At 38.6% G+C, this 15,802-nt stretch overlaps 1 long non-coding RNA gene across 1 annotated transcript; it reads left to right on the top strand.

Annotated features, from left to right (window-relative positions):
• The first annotated feature begins 607 nt into the window (after positions 1-607).
• On the top strand, positions 608-15,751 carry LOC105463459 (uncharacterized). Its single transcript, XR_976342.3, has 3 exons — positions 608-678; positions 12,413-12,537; positions 15,573-15,751. It is a non-coding gene; the product is annotated as an uncharacterized lncRNA (long non-coding RNA).
• The last annotated feature ends 51 nt before the right edge of the window (positions 15,752-15,802 follow it).

A 15,802-nucleotide genomic window follows, 5' to 3' on the forward strand; every position in this document is an offset into this window, starting at 1 on the left:
TTTCTGGCCCTCTGGCCCTTGGGGACTCCTTTTTTTTCTGGACAGATCAGCTAAAAATTAACTCTTTTTTTTTTTTTTTTTTGGCTATTTTAAACCCAATGTTCCTAAGGGCTTATAGTTTTCATAGTAGCTTAGTCTACCATGTTGCTGAAACCAGAAGAAAAAGTGATATGTGTCCAACAACATAATATCTACCACACAAGATACTTACCATAATAGGGAATTGAAAAAATCCTATGGAAATTCAGAAAAGGTAGTAATTATTTGTGATTGAGGACTTGAGAAAGACTTAATGGAATAACAGTTGAGTCGGGCTTTGAAAAATGGGTATATTTTAACGTGAAGAGGGAGAAGAGTTGAGTACCTGGTGGAGGAAATCCCAAATAAGGAATGAGCGATCATGAAGATGCTTGTCAGTTTGTGAAGTAGATTATAGTCCTATGTGGTTGGACTTACATGTAGCCTTATTGAAGGCCATCTTTGGGGAATGTGTAAGACCTTGCTTACATACAAGGTCTCTCATGGTGCTTTGTGTGTCATACATGCTAGATATTTACCAGGCGAACAAATACACGTGAAAGAATGTCACCAAGAAAAGGAGTGGAGACTGAGTATGCAGAATAATACTCAACCTCACTGTGTCTCAGTATTTTCACCTAAAAACAAGAGAGTAAAAAGGTAAGACTCTTAAAACTACTTTTGGTTTTACTCTTCTGTAATAACAATTTCTATAACTTAATACCAATCCTAATTAGTTCCAATTTAAGCAAGGAAAACATGTAGATAATGTTTTGTTAACAGTAAATGGATTTGGTTGTCTATCTGTCATAGAGAAAGAGAGTGAAATGTAGTCTTGAAAAATGCTGTATAATCTGTTGTTCAGAACAAAGAGAATCAGGTTGATCCATTACAGGGCTATTCTTTTATAACCTATTCAAAGTTGCTGCTATTCTGGGCTTAAAAAAAGAGACACTGCTTAGCAGTTCCCTTTTAAGATTCCAGTTTTCAAGAGCTTTCTCTGTATGGAGCCTTCAGTTTCTAAAAATAATCAAAATAGGAAGATTTCTCCTTGGAGGAAACATTTAGCAACAACAACCACAAAAGTTTAAAAGGGAAATTCATTATCCAACAAGAGGAAAGAGAAAAATCTAGCTTCCTTCCATTAAAAAAAATTATTTTACTTGCTGAATTTTCTAAAAGTTCCTTAGATTAAGAAGGAAAATGGAAAAGCCAAAAATATTACAGTTTGTGTTTGAAAGGAGTGAACAACCAACCATCACTACATCATTTAAGAATATATTTTTTAAAAAGCATAAAAGAAAAAAGCTATTATGGTTCATTTTTATGTTGTCCACAATGCATTTATTCATTGATTCATTCCTTTGTCTATTAAATATTTGTTGAGCATCTAATATGTGTCAGATGTTGTGCCAGGCACTCAGCTGGAGATGTGACTTGACTTTAAGTAGCTCCATAGTGGTCCCTCAGCATGGTAACCTCAGTCTTTTATTGTATGTGGTAGACACTGTGGACTGGCTAATTCCATTTGTAGTTCATCATTCTTCTGGTATGTTTTTCTCTACTGCAGAGTTTGGAAAGGTGAAGATTTCATTTCCCAAGACAGTTTTTCCAATTTGGTATACTTGCATGAAATCTGGGATGCAAAAGTGAAGTGGAGCCTATTTTCCTGACTTTTGCCTGATTTCATTGGCAAACAAAGTCATGAACTGTGAAATTTTCTGGTAGTAATGTTATTGTGTCTATTCTCCAGCTCCTTGTGGAGAGGAAGCTGAAGGCCACATTCAGCTTCTTGATTCCCACTTCCTAATTTCTTCATTACAGCTATGACCATGTGTTCTCGAACCCAATTGTTCCAGTGGTGGCCTCAGATGAATAGTGACTTGGTTCTAAGGAGTAGATCTAGGATTCATTTCTAGAGACCAAGCTCTGTCAGGGATTTTCTTAACAATGAATTCCATGTGTTAAATCTTTTTCCATTTAAAATATGAGGAGTGGTTTTTCTTTGCTACATTGAATCATGCCCAGTACACCCTCTAATGTTATTTAGGATATTAGAACTCTTAGAGATGCAGTGTTTTGGGCCATTTTTGTTATATCTGATCCTTATATATATTCAGTTTGTCTTTTGTTACCAAATATTGCAATGAAAATTAAATATATATATATATATACAAACACACATATTAGGTGGTCACTGGAATTTGCAATATGCCACAAAGTTTAAGAGCACATGCTCCCAGTCAGAAAACTTCAGGTTCCCCAAGAGAATGTGAGCTTCTCGAGAATAGGAACTTTGGTTTACCATGGATTCCCCAGGTTCTAGAATAGTGCCCAACACAAAATAGCCAGACATGGTGGTGGGCACCTGCAATCCCAGGTACTTGGGAAGCTGAGGCATGAGAATTGCTTGAACCTGGGAGGCAGAGGTTGCTATCAGCTGAGATCGCACCACTGCACTCTAGCCTGGGTGACAGAGTGAAACTCCATGTCAGAAAAAAAAATTCTCTTGAATGAATTATTTCCAATTCCTCCTCTAACACGTACTAGCTGAATTATACACCCTCCTTGGGGAAGCCAGGTTCCATGCCCAGTGGTACTATACTTTACCAGAGGCGAAACTTCTGTGGCTCTAAGCTAGGTCAGGCATGGGTCCCAGGGCTGATATAGGTCCTGTCGTTATGGGTGTAATGGAGATTATGTTGAAGCCTGGCCTTCCCTCAAGGCAGATGTGGGATAGCTCGGGGAGTTGGGAAATGAATGGCAGTGGCTAGGATTCTTTATTGAGAAAGCAGGTAGAGCCAAGCAAATCTGAGGAGTCTAACACACCCATTTGTATTCACGTGTGGGACATCATTAGTCAGATGTACAGTTCTTCTGCCAGCCTAGCCTAGCAAAAATACAATGTTTTCATTCCTTGATGAGAGGAGTGTTTATGTATCTACTGATGATCACCTGATTGCCATTGCTCAGTCACAAATGTTATTCCAAAGAGACAAATTTTTTTTCATCAGCTAAAATAGCTTCCTGGCATGATGTTGAGTAAGAGTTTACAGTGTGACAAGCAAATGGATCCCATATTAGTCATGTGACTTGAACAAGTTTTCAGACTTCGCTAAGCTTCAGTTTCCTAATAGGCCAAAGGGAGAAAGTAATAGCAGATAGTTGTAAAGATTAAATTTATGTATGCAAAACACAGAGTCTCCCCTGTCTTCTCCAGCTTAAAAATGTACCCAGTAATTAGTACTCTCCTCCCCTTCCTCTCCAAGGATTTCTATTCATTCCCTGAAATGTATCTCATTGCTTTGTGTAGTACGTGATTCATTTGGGATTCTCACGCATTATTCACTGAGCAGCTACTACTGAAAAACATTGGGAATAGAAGCTATGGAGCACACAAAGATGAATAATAAATAATTATTTGTGATGCAGTAATAAATATAATAGTAGTTAGTTGAGTTACCCGAAATTGCTGTTTTTATAGGTCAAAAGTGGCCTACTTGTTCCAATATCATAGAGTGCAGCTTTACTGTTGGTGTGCTTCCAATCCAGTGATAAACCCATAAGTACCTTAGGAAGTATTACAACAGAATTACATGCTGCTGCAGCTTGAATGCCTCCTTTAAAACTCATGTTGAAATTTAATTGCAATTATGATGGCATTAAGAGGTGGGATCTTAGAGTTGGTCAGGAGGGCTCTGTCCTCATGAACGGATTAATGCCCTTATTACAGGAATGAGTGAGTTATGGAGGGAGTGGGCCGCTGATAAGAGGATGAGTTCAGCCAGATTTCCTCTGTCTTGTGTGCTCTGCTCACTTGCCCTCTACCATCTATCTTCTGCCATGGGACAGCACAGCAGGAAGGTTCTCATCAGAGGCCATCACCAGGCTCTTGGACTTGCCAGCCTCCACAATCATGAACCAAATAAATTTCTGTTGTTTATAAATTACCTAATCTCTAGTATTCTCTTATAGCAGCAGAAAATGGACTAACCAGTTTCCCTGCATCCATTGTCACATGACCCATACTGGCTAAATGACACTATCTGCCCAAGGTACAAATGTCTTCTCTGTCCTGGGATAGTTTCTTCCTGGGTTTAAACTCCTACCTAGTTCCTATAGAAGTGAGCCCCAATGCTGCCTCACATCCCAGAATTCACATAATAGGGAAACTTTGATAGACTTGGGCTGTTCATGGTTTGATTTTTAGCCACTTGCTGTAGTCCTTCCTGCAGAATCCACCCTAGCCTGTTCTATGCCTGCTTTGCTTCTGACCTACTTGCTCATTTCCCCATTTTCTGCCTTTTTTGGAACTATCTTATGGGTCACACTGGACATGAGTTAATTTTTCCTTTATTTACAACAGCTTGGAGTGGCTTGGGTAAAAGTTGATTTCATATGACTGAATGTGAAGATTCTATATTTCAGAGTCTCTCTCCATCTCCTCCTGCATTTCATACAGTGTTTCTGCCCAGTTCTTCATGTAAGCGTGCATGGGTTCAGCTAACAAATAGTTATCCCAGACACAGCTGAGGATATAGTGAAAACAAGACAGACAAGCTCTATGCTGTAATGGAGCCTACATTTTAATATGCAGAAAACAATAAAGGGTAAGAGATATTAACAAAAAGCAAAAGGCATGTAGAGCAAAAGGGTGAGGCCGGGTGAATGGCACACCATGTCAGATGAGGTGATGAGGTGGTAAAAGGAGGGTCTCGGAGGCGGTGACATCTGACAGACATAAATGGCAAAAAGAGACCAACTAGGTGATGCTCTGGAGGGAACAATACTATAGATGGAAAGACAGCAAATGCAAGAAATCTGAAACAAAAATGAGCCTGATATGTAGAAGGAAGAGAAAGAAGCCCAATGTAGCTGAAGTGTAGCCAGAAGTGGGGAGGGAGGTATGAGCTGAGGACCGAGAGGTAGGCAGGGTCTACATCTCAAAGAGTCTTGCAAGCCATTTGATTTTATTCTTAGCAAAATTGGAAGCCAGTGAAGTGTCTTCTGCTGGTTTACGTTTTTAAAAGCCAGTAAAAGTGAAAGCTGGTAAATCAGTTAGTTAGGTGGTATCTTAGTTTGTAGGGGCTGCTCTGACAAAATACCACAGACTACATGGCTGATAAACAACAGAAACTTATTTCTCATAGTTCTGGAGCATGGAAAGTCCAAGATGAAGGCACTGTCAGGGTTGGCATCCGGTGAGGGCCTGTTTCCTGGTGCACAGATGGTGCCTTCCTGCTGGATCCTCACATGGTAGAAGGGGTGAATGAGCTCTCTGGGGCCTCTTTGATAAGGGCACTCATCTCATTCCTGAGGGCTCTGCTCCATAACCTAATCACCTTCCAAAGGACCCACCTTCTAATACCATCACTTTGGGATAGAATTTCAACATAAGAATTTGGGGGAAACATGAACATTCAGTTCATTGCAGGCAGTTAGTTCCACACTCCAGGTGAAAAATGGTGTTGGTTTGGAACTTTGCACCGGGGTAGCAGCAGTGGAGGTAGAGAGAAGTGGGCAGATTTGGAATGTGTTTTAGAAGTGGAACTAACAGCATTCTACTTGTGAATTGAATGTCTGAGGGTGGAAGAAGAACCAGAGCCAAGACTATTGGTGTTAAGGCTTGAGCAACTCTGTGTGGATGGTTATTCATTTACAGAGCTAGGGAAATCTGAATAGCAGTTGCTTATTCTGATTTTATTTAGAAATCAAGAGTGTCATTTTGAACAGCCTGCATTTGAGATCCAATGGGTAGGTGTTAAGTAGACATTTGTAAACATAGCTATCTGCTCAGAGGAGAGGTCGGGCTGGTGATACGCTTTTAGGAGTCGTTAGAATGTAGATGATATTTAAAGCTGCAGGTTATATATGTTCACTTGGAGGGAGTATGTCGTCAAAGAAGAGGGCAGAGAAGAAGCAACCAGCAAAGAAGACAGAAGGAATAGGCAAGAGGTTGCAGGGAAATCAGGAGAATGTGAGTAGTAAGGCCAAGAGGGGGAAGGTCTCAAGAGGGAAGGGCTGGTAAAGGGTGCCATGTGCTGCTCAGAAGCAAAAACATATGAAGATGGAAGCATTTCATTAACGTGGCAATTTGGAAGTTGGTGACTTTGACAAGAATAGTTTCAGGGGAGTGGAGGCGGTTGAATACTGAGTGAAGTAAGTGTGAGGAGCATGAATATCAACTACTCTCCTTTTCTGACAAGTGTTGCTGTGTGTGAAGGCGTGGAAAAGACACTAGTTGCCTTCTTAACATCCATCTTCCCCTTTTATCTAGAAGCAGAGCCTCACATTTTTTTTTCCTAGACTTTGCTGTCTAGACTTCATTTCCAGCCACCCCTGTGGCCATATATGACCAGGTGCTTGACATCGTGTTTCGGGCAGGTTTCTTAAATGGTAGCGATTCACCTGGGAGGAGTCCTACTTTTGCCCTTCCCTTCTTTCTTTTTCCTACTGCTTAGAATGTGTCGTGTGATGACTAGCACCACAAAAGCAGCCATTCTGGGCCATGAAGTAACTTAGAGCATGACATCCAAATCCAATGCAGTGGGAAAAAAATGATAGAAGGATCCGGGTGTCTGATAACTCAATGGATCACCTACATTTGGACTTCTTTAATATGAGAGAAGAAACACTTGCATTATTCTCCACTTGCCCCCACTTTTAACCACATCTATTCCTAAATAATGCAGAATCAAAGCAGAGAAGTGGGCATTAGGTTGGATAGGTACAAGGTCAATATATTTTGTCAATTTTTAAGTTGAATGATTCAATGAGTAGGAATTCAATACTATAATCTTTAAGAAAATTCCACTGTTCTTTAACATACCTAGTATAAAATGCCATTCAAATTTTCATTTCTAAATTTAAATGTAGTGTATCGGTCAGGGTTCTTGTTTGCAAAAATTAGAAACTGACTCTGGCTGATATAAGCAGAAAAGGAACTGACTCAAGGCAATCGATGCCTAATTGAATTGTGATGGCTAGAAAGTCAGACTTGCACAATAGGCAGTACCCAGGACCACGTATAAGAATTATGCCACAGAATCAACTGCTGGCAAATGAACTCTGGATGTTCCTTCTGTCTGCACCAGTCCTGGAGGCTGGGGACTGTTGCCAAACAGATTATTCCCCACCCCCTTTCTTTCTGTCATAAATGTCTGATTCAAAATCTGCAACGGGGCATCTGATTGATAGAACTTTCTTCATTTGCTTTTCCCCGAGCTGCAGGGGTATTTGAGAAAGCAACCATCTGGCCTAGGCTTCTAGAACGAGAAGTGCCTCCCACACAGACCTATATGGGGGTTCACATGCTAGGTGGACAAAAACAATCATTAAAAACATCAGTAAATATCTATTATGTTTAGTTTCTCAAATACAACTTCTGGTATTTATTTTTAAAACAAGTCAGTGACCTTGGTAATTTCAATAAGGAGGTTTTACTTGTTGTTGTTTTTTTGGTTTTGTTTTTGTGTTTTGAGAGAGTCTCACTCTGTCACCCAGGTTGGAGTGTAGTGAGTGGTGCGATCTCAGCTCACTGCAACCTCAACCTTCTGGGCTCAAGTGATTCTCCTGCCTCAGCCTCCCGAGTAGCTGGGACTACAGGTGTCCACCACCATGCCCAGCTACATTTTGTATTTTTAGTAGAGATAGGCTTTCTCCATGTTGACCAGGTTAGTCTCAAACTCCTGGCCTCAAGAAATCCTCCAGCCTTGGCATCCCTAAGTGCTGGGATTACAGGCATGAGCCACCGTGCCTGGCCCCTTAATATGGAGTTTTAAAGTATATTTGGATTATGTACAGAAAGATAAAATGTTTGAAACGGTATAAATTTCTAAAATGTATAGAAAAAGTTGAAGAAGATACATTTGGGTGGTAAACTTAGCTTCTGGATCATAAGAGCTACTACTGAGATAAGGTAGGAAAATATGAAAGTTCAATAACTATTTCAGCACCATACTTACCTAATTTTTAATTTTAACATGAATTTTTAAATTTCATAAGACAAGAATATCCTTGTGTATGTGTCTTTTGAGTGCAGGTTAACGTCCACAGCAGGGGAGAACAATTGGGAATTCATCCATTGTCTTTTGTGAACTTTTTTAGCATGAACAATTTATCATTTGTTGAGTACTTAATATGTGCTTGGCACTGTATGGGGCACACACATTTTCCTATTTAGCCCTTACAATAATCTATCAGGTCATCCCCCTCTACAGATAAGAACATTGAGGCCCAGAGAAGCCAAGTAACTTGTGAAAGTTCTCGAAGCTAGTAAAAGCCCTAGGTAAGACTTTGATTGTGGTGTAGTGAGGGTAAATGTGAACAACTCAGCAAAGAACAGCCATAGGGCACTGAAGAAAGCCCAAAGTCTTGTGAAGCTTAATTCATATCAAGGATGATTCCAAGTTATGCATTATCTTGGGAGACTAGATGCTAGCTAGATTCCTACATGACTTAGGTAATTGTCTGTATGATTTAGTATGTTAGATGGAACATAAGAACAACAGATTTGATTTGACAGTTTGTTCTGTTGAAATATTTGCATCTCTGTGTTGGTAAATGTGACGACTTTCACATAATTCAAGCTGAAAATCTATTTATAAATAGTGGCTTTGGACCAAATTTTCTAGATTGCATGTTTACGCTAACAAAATTTATCCATTTACTTTATGAGTAGGTGACACAATTAGTAGAATAAATAATCGAATTTCTAGTTTAAGTAGAATACTGTCTAAACTGATTTAAATTAGTCATTTAAATGCAAGTTGAGGGGACATGCTGACATCTCATTTTGTGTAAGTGTATATATATATATATCTGATTGTAAATATTATATAACCTTCATGTTCACATTTTTGTTGTTTTACAGTAGAAACTAATAATGAATGAATCATCGTACTGGATAGTGTTACCATCATGAATTTTTAAAAAGCCATTTTTCAAAGGAAATAAACAAGACAGAAATACATTAATTCTTGTTTCAGCATGACATGAGGAAGAATTCTTACTGTTTGACAAATTGAAAAACAAATGATCTTTGGAGAGATAAAAATGAAATTTGTAACCTTCTAAGAGGATGTAGGGTTTTTCTTCTCTCTCCTTTTTTTCTTCTCTACTCATGCCTCAGATTTTCTGCTTTCATTCATTTGCCACCGTGAACTCTATTGAAAGTGACTTTCCCCTTTCTTCTCTTAATAGAGAGAAGAACTGGAGGTTACTAAGCCTCTGGGGGTTCTCTGTGTCTTGAGCTAGAGAAGAGATTCCTTTTTTGTTTGTTTGTTTGTTTGTTTGTTTGAGACAGAGTCTCACTCTGCCGCCCAGGCTGGAGTGCAGTGGCCGGATCTCAGCTCACTGCAAGCTCCGCCTCCCGGGTTCACGCCATTCTCCTGCCTCAGCCTCCCGAGTAGCTGGGACTACAGGCGCCCGCTACCTCCCCCGGCTAGTTTTTTGTATTTTTTAGTAGAGACGGGGTTTCACCGGGTTAGCCAGGATGGTCTCGATCTTCTGACCTCGTGATCTGCCCGTCTCGGCCTCCCAAAGTGCTGGGATTACAGGCTTGAGCCACCGCGCCCGGCCGAGAAGAGGTTCTTTACTTGTTACCTGTAAAGGCTTCAGTGGGTTTATGGAGCCCCTGAAATCACATCCAAAATGTTGAGTGTAGGGATGTGTGAGTGTTTTTGTGGGAAGAGTTCCCCTAGTTTTCATCATTGACTCAGAGGATGCTGTGACTCTGAAAGGGTAACAAACATTGCTCTGAGAAAGAAAAAGCCTCTTTGAATTGCAGTCCAGTCACCTGAGGGCCAAAGCAGTCACACTGGCTTTAAATCAAAAAGGTTGTTTGAGAGAAGATGCAGGGTTGGAGTCAACATGCTATTGCTTGTTATTATAAATAACAAATATATTGCTTTTGAGTATTGTACCATAAATAATGCATTTAAAAATAACTTTATTGTTTCCAAATCACTTTTATCTATATTTACTCATTTAAAAAATCACAATAATCGTCTACTAAGGCTAGATATTATGATTACTGTTGTCCTCATTTTAGAGCTAAGCTCTAGATGATTGAAAGATTCAGAGATGAGCTCCTCTCTCATAAATGATTGGCCTCGAAGTGGGTATCTGCCTTGAACTGGGTCGGAGGATCTTCTATGAGAATTTAGAATTGTGACCAAAACCCAAACTGTCTGCCGCACAGGGCTCTGAGATGTTTGTCTTCTACCTATTATAATTAGCAAGCCATAGAAAGATGAGGAGGAGGAGGAGGAGAAAAAGGAGGAGAAGGAAGCGGGGGCAGGGATGTGTGTGTGTGTGGGAGAGAGAGAGAGAGAGAGAGAGAGAGAGAGAGAGAGAGAGAGAGAACTGCTGTGGAGTCCTGTGTTCAGAGTTCAGACTTTATAGCTGCACTTAGTTTTCTGAGACAGGCATCTCTCACAGCATCTGTGAGAGAGCTTGGAGTATACGTTGGATAGACTAAAGAAGACATTTTAAATTTTTGTTGAAATGTAGTGCTTGAAAATGAAGTAAAGAGCTTATTAAATATAACTCCGATGGAAGTAGGGCTTCCACTTGACCCAGTGTCTGCAAGAATCATAAAGCAGCACATAAAAAGTAATCTAAAAGGAATTCCTATCTTTCTTGGGTTTCTTAAGTATCAATTCGTAAACCCTAGGAACATTTGTTTAAAAACCACTTTCATCTGATTCCTAGTTCCCCAGTCCTATTTTGGAACTACTCAGAGGACACATTGAAAAAATTCTCCCTTCCACTCCAACAGGCATGGATTTATGTCTCGTTCCCACTCTGTTTCTTCGTTTTTTCCTGTCTTTCCTCTCCTATTCTTTCTTCTCATTATCTTCACTGTCCAGCACGAAAATGTGGAAACTTGGGAGAAGGGTATGGAGGGAAGAGAAGTTTTGAGAGAAACCGGTAATATTTGCATATTAAGAAATATCATCCCTACCATATATATTAGTAAATTTCCTTTATTTTTCCTAAACTGATATGAGTTGGTTCCTATCATTTCTAAAAAAGGATCTTAAGTAAGATGTTAATGGAGATAGTGGTAGAATTGGGGTGAGAACAATATCTGGCCTTTTGACTTAAAATCTATTGCTCCTTTTAACCTCCCTCGCTATGTTTGCATAGACTTCTGACAGAAATGAGGATTAAAGAGTGGATACTTTAAAAACGTTTTTGTATTTATTAGTTTATGAGCTCCCTGGGAGCAGGCATTACGTCTGTCTTATTTATTTCTGTATTTTTTTGTGCCAAGCACATTGCTGATATGTAAAAAATTGTTGATGCTAAATAAATGGATTAATCAATGAAAGAATTAATGAAGCCTCCCTCTTCAGTTGTTTTTTAAAATACTGTAATCTTATTTACATTTATGGAGTACCTTGACAGAAAATTATAATAGATAAACTGTATAATTACCATTGCTATTAAATTTATGTTGCCTTTTAGGATAAAAATTAAATTTCTGATAATTTTTTATTGTAGTGCCTGTTTTTTTCCCCCCTTTGGTTTATATCACAAGGGAAACTTTTCCAATTAACTGTGATTTCTGTTGAAAGCTTTTTACTCAAAAAGGGCAATCAGTCTTATCTTCAAGTTAAGGCTTTTGTGTTACATGTTAACCCACAAGGGAGGGAAGCTAATTTTGCTAATCAGAAACAGCTCCGTTTACATGGCTCAGGCCTAAAAAATGTGGGATGGAATAGGAGCATGGGAAAGAATTGATGAAACAATATTTCAAGTCATGTTTTCTACATACATTGTGATGAATCTATATTGGCGTTACAATGAATACAAATCATAATTGACTTGGTTGAAAACCTGATGAGTGTATTGTATCATAATGAGAATAGTATTGGGCTGTGGAAAAACCTTGACTTTCTGTTCTTATAGCCCAACGACATTTGTAGCAGGGGCTACTTAACCTTAATATTCCTGATTGATACTCCTAAGGACCTGAGTTTTTTCTCTCAGAAACTCAAGCCTTTGTGCTTCCATTCCTCACCATCTTTTGATTCGGAAGGAAGTGAAGGCATTATTCCTGGGGCAAGAGGTAGGCACAGGAAACACCATTTCCTTCTTGATGTCTTAAACTGGGTTGAGACATCAGTGTGGAGCAGAGTGCAGGAGACTGAAAGATCAGGGTTCAAAACTTGACTGTGGCACTTTCTGGCTTTGTAACCTTCAGCAAATTAATTCTTTTGATCCTAAATGTCCTCAATAACAAAGTGGAAATAACAGCATTTTACAGGTTTGTTTTTAAATGAGGTAATATGCTAAATATTTGGTATATAGCATACCTCTAAAAAAGTAGTCTTTCTTCTTTCTGACCCAGTCTCTTTCTTTCACTTAATTTTCCATCTCCATAAAGGAGAGCCTGTGACCTTACCAGGCCTTCTGAGATTCCTTTGGCTCTTGAGAAGAATTACAGATGCTGCAGCAGTTTACCTCTTCCCTGCACCTGTGTCTCCAGGAGGACTGGGACACTATGGTCTGGTGAGTTTGCAGGGAAAAATGTCAGGCTCAGCAAATCTCTACCTACCTTGCATGCTCAAGCTCTTGAATACCAATTTATAGGCCTATGGTCAACCATTTTGATGCCTGTCCTACTTTTCTTGCATAAGGAACTCATAAAGCACCCACCATAGAATCATGGATGACAACAGGAAATGATACAGTAATTGATCAAAAAGATCATCTTTTAAATATTTTAATAATTTAGACTTGCATGTCAAGATAATTTGCCCAAACCAGGATAAATTTTTAATAGAAAGTGAATATTGGATAAATGCAAATTTTGCATTGTGCCCAAAAAAACCCTTTAAGTTATTTTCACATATGAGAAAAATACTTTATTGATGACTGTGACTTATTACACTTGCTAAGATACAAGCAAACAATTCTAACTATTAATTTGAATTGAAATTACTTATTCTCTCAGATTCTGTGATTCTTTGTTAAACGGGTGAACTGAATCTCTGTCAAAATAAACCCATCCTTGACTTCTGTAGTATATATTTTTTCCATTTTAGTCTTTCTACCTCGGGTAGCATGGCCAAACATCTCAGTTTGCCCAGAATGATAATTTGGAGAATATTGTTCTGGTGTAATTATTAATATACTGAAGGTATATTAATATGTCTGTTTTTGCTTCCAAAGGTGGTTTGGACAATGAAAATGTATGGGTATTACATCTGATACTTTTTCTTTGGAATTTCAGAAGTAAACTTATAGTCTCAGTTACCTTTAGCATAGGGCTTCTGTGAAAAGAAGTCAGAATTTTGGGGGCTCATGAACTTGGATAGAAAAAGATACGCATTTGTGATCACTAACTCTAACTGCCCTTCAATTATGAGCCTAGTTATTAATAATAAACCACAACAGTGTAAGTATGCCTATGAGTTTATTACCAAAAAAAACTCAGACATTTTCATATCACATCACAGTTGTTGTGGATATTGCAAAAATATATTCGTTATTACTTCTAAATTAGAAAGATCACATGAAATCATAATCTTTATGACTATAGTGTGCAATGTTGTTGGCCAGCTATTGATCAACTCTACCATCCCCAAACATGAAGTCATGTATTCTCACAGTGGTGGCCTGTGCATTCATACTACTTTACGATATTTGGTATCTACAATTATTTGTTGATCAATATGAGGAAGAAATGAGTAATTTTTATTGCTTTAAAATTTTTTTCAAAACTCGTTTAAATAGGCATTCTTAATGGTGTATAAGACAAGAGCCTTTTGAACACATTGCATGGGTCTTAATGTCACCATAATGGATACCCTTGGAAATATACAAACTTTCTTGCCTAAACTGCTAATATGGACATCCTTGCCAACTGTCAACACTGGAGGTGATGCTTTACCCTCTGAACATGAGATGCAGAATTCTTTGCCAATTTCTTTAAAAGAAATTTGGAAACATTCCAGAAAGCTTTACAAGTAATTTTATTTTGATGGCATCAAAGTTGAACTATGGACCATCTTCTCTTTTTTCTCTTTGATATAAAGCATATTAAGTTGATAATCTATCCAAAGAGGAATTTATTAGTCTTCCGTTGAAAAACTGAACTACAACTGGGATTTAACTAAAAAAAAATCATGGAGAATTCATGCGTTTCTTGAGAAAAGCTACCTCTGTCTTGTAAAGTAGCTGTGAAAGTTTTAATCCATTCGTAGTAACTCATCTTTGCAAATCAAGATTTTTCATACCTGTAACACATAATAACAAAAAAATTAAAATGAGGGGTTTTTTTTGTTTTTTTGTTTTTTGTTTTTTGTTTTTTTTTTGAGATAGAGTCTCACTCTGTTGCCAGGCTGGAGGGCAGTGGTGAGATCTTGGCGGCTCACTGCAACCTCCAACTCCCTAGTTTAAGCGATCTTCCTGCCTCAGCCTCCTGAGTAGCTGGGACTATAGGTGTGCGCCACCACGCCCAGCTAATTTTTGTATTTTTAGTAGAGATGGGGTTTCACCATGTTGGCCAGGATGGTCTCGATCTCCTGACCTCGTGATCCTCCCGCCTTGGCCTCCCAAAGTGTTGGGATTACAGGCGTGAACCACCACAGCTGGCCAAAATCAGTTTTTTATCCGACATGACATGCCTATAGCTTTTTCAAAGACTTCTCCACAGTTTAATATTCTTATTAAGAATAAAAACAACATCCTCCCAAGTCTTTAAAAAATAAATTTATTTTTAATTTGTCTGTATTTTAAATATAATTTATTTGATACATTGATATAGAATCAAATGTTATTCTATTGCAAGTTTGTTTTTCAAAACTACTTTGATAACTATATTTCAGTATAAATGATTTTTTAAAATAAATCTGTGAATTTTATTTTGTACATTTAAAAACATTGTTCTAAATGGGATCTGTAAGCTTTACCAGATTGCCAACATGATCCAGACACACAAAAAGGATTAAGAACACTGGCTTTGAACCAATATCTCAGAGTAGGAACTTCCAGGAGGCATAATAGCTAAACTTTCATTTATTCACCAAACAGAATTTTAAGTCCTTAGATAGGAAAGAGATTTTAATGGATTACCTACCATATAGATTCACATGTGCATTATTTCAGTAAATGGCTAGAAATATTAAATACTACAGAGAAATAAAGGTAAGTTTCTATGGATGGTCAGAAGAGATCACTATCTATTGGGAATAGCAGGGATTGCATGGAAAAAGTGGTGTTTCTGCTGGTTTTGGTAGGATAGAGTAGTAGGTTTTCCAGATAAACAGAATCAATAGGATATGTCTGTAAACAGGAAGATATTTATTATGAGGCATTGACTCATCTGATTATGGAGGCTGAGAAGTCCCATGGTTTGCAGTCTGCAAGCTGGAGTGTGAGGAAAGCCAGTGGTATGATTCCAGTTCCAGTTGGGAAGCCTTGGGAACCAGGGGAGTCAATGGTGTACATTCCAGTACAAGGGCAGGAGAAGATTGATGTCCCAGCTCATGCAGCTGGCAGGAAGCAAAAAGGGCTAATTTCTCCTTTGTCTCCCTTTTCAGAACCTCAAATATAATGCCTGCTCACATTGGGGACAGCAGCCTACTGAGTTCAGCAATTTAAATGTGAATCTAATCTGGAAACATCCTGCTGAGGACTGAATGTTTGTGTCCTCCCCACCCACAAATTCATATGTGGAAATCTAACCCACAAGGTGATGGTATGAAGATATGGAGTCTTTTGGGAGGTAATTGAGTTATGAAGGCTCTGCCATCATGAATGGGATTAGTGC

This window comes from Macaca nemestrina, chromosome 3 (assembly GCF_043159975.1).
Source record: "Macaca nemestrina isolate mMacNem1 chromosome 3, mMacNem.hap1, whole genome shotgun sequence".
NCBI lineage: Eukaryota > Metazoa > Chordata > Mammalia > Primates > Cercopithecidae > Macaca > Macaca nemestrina.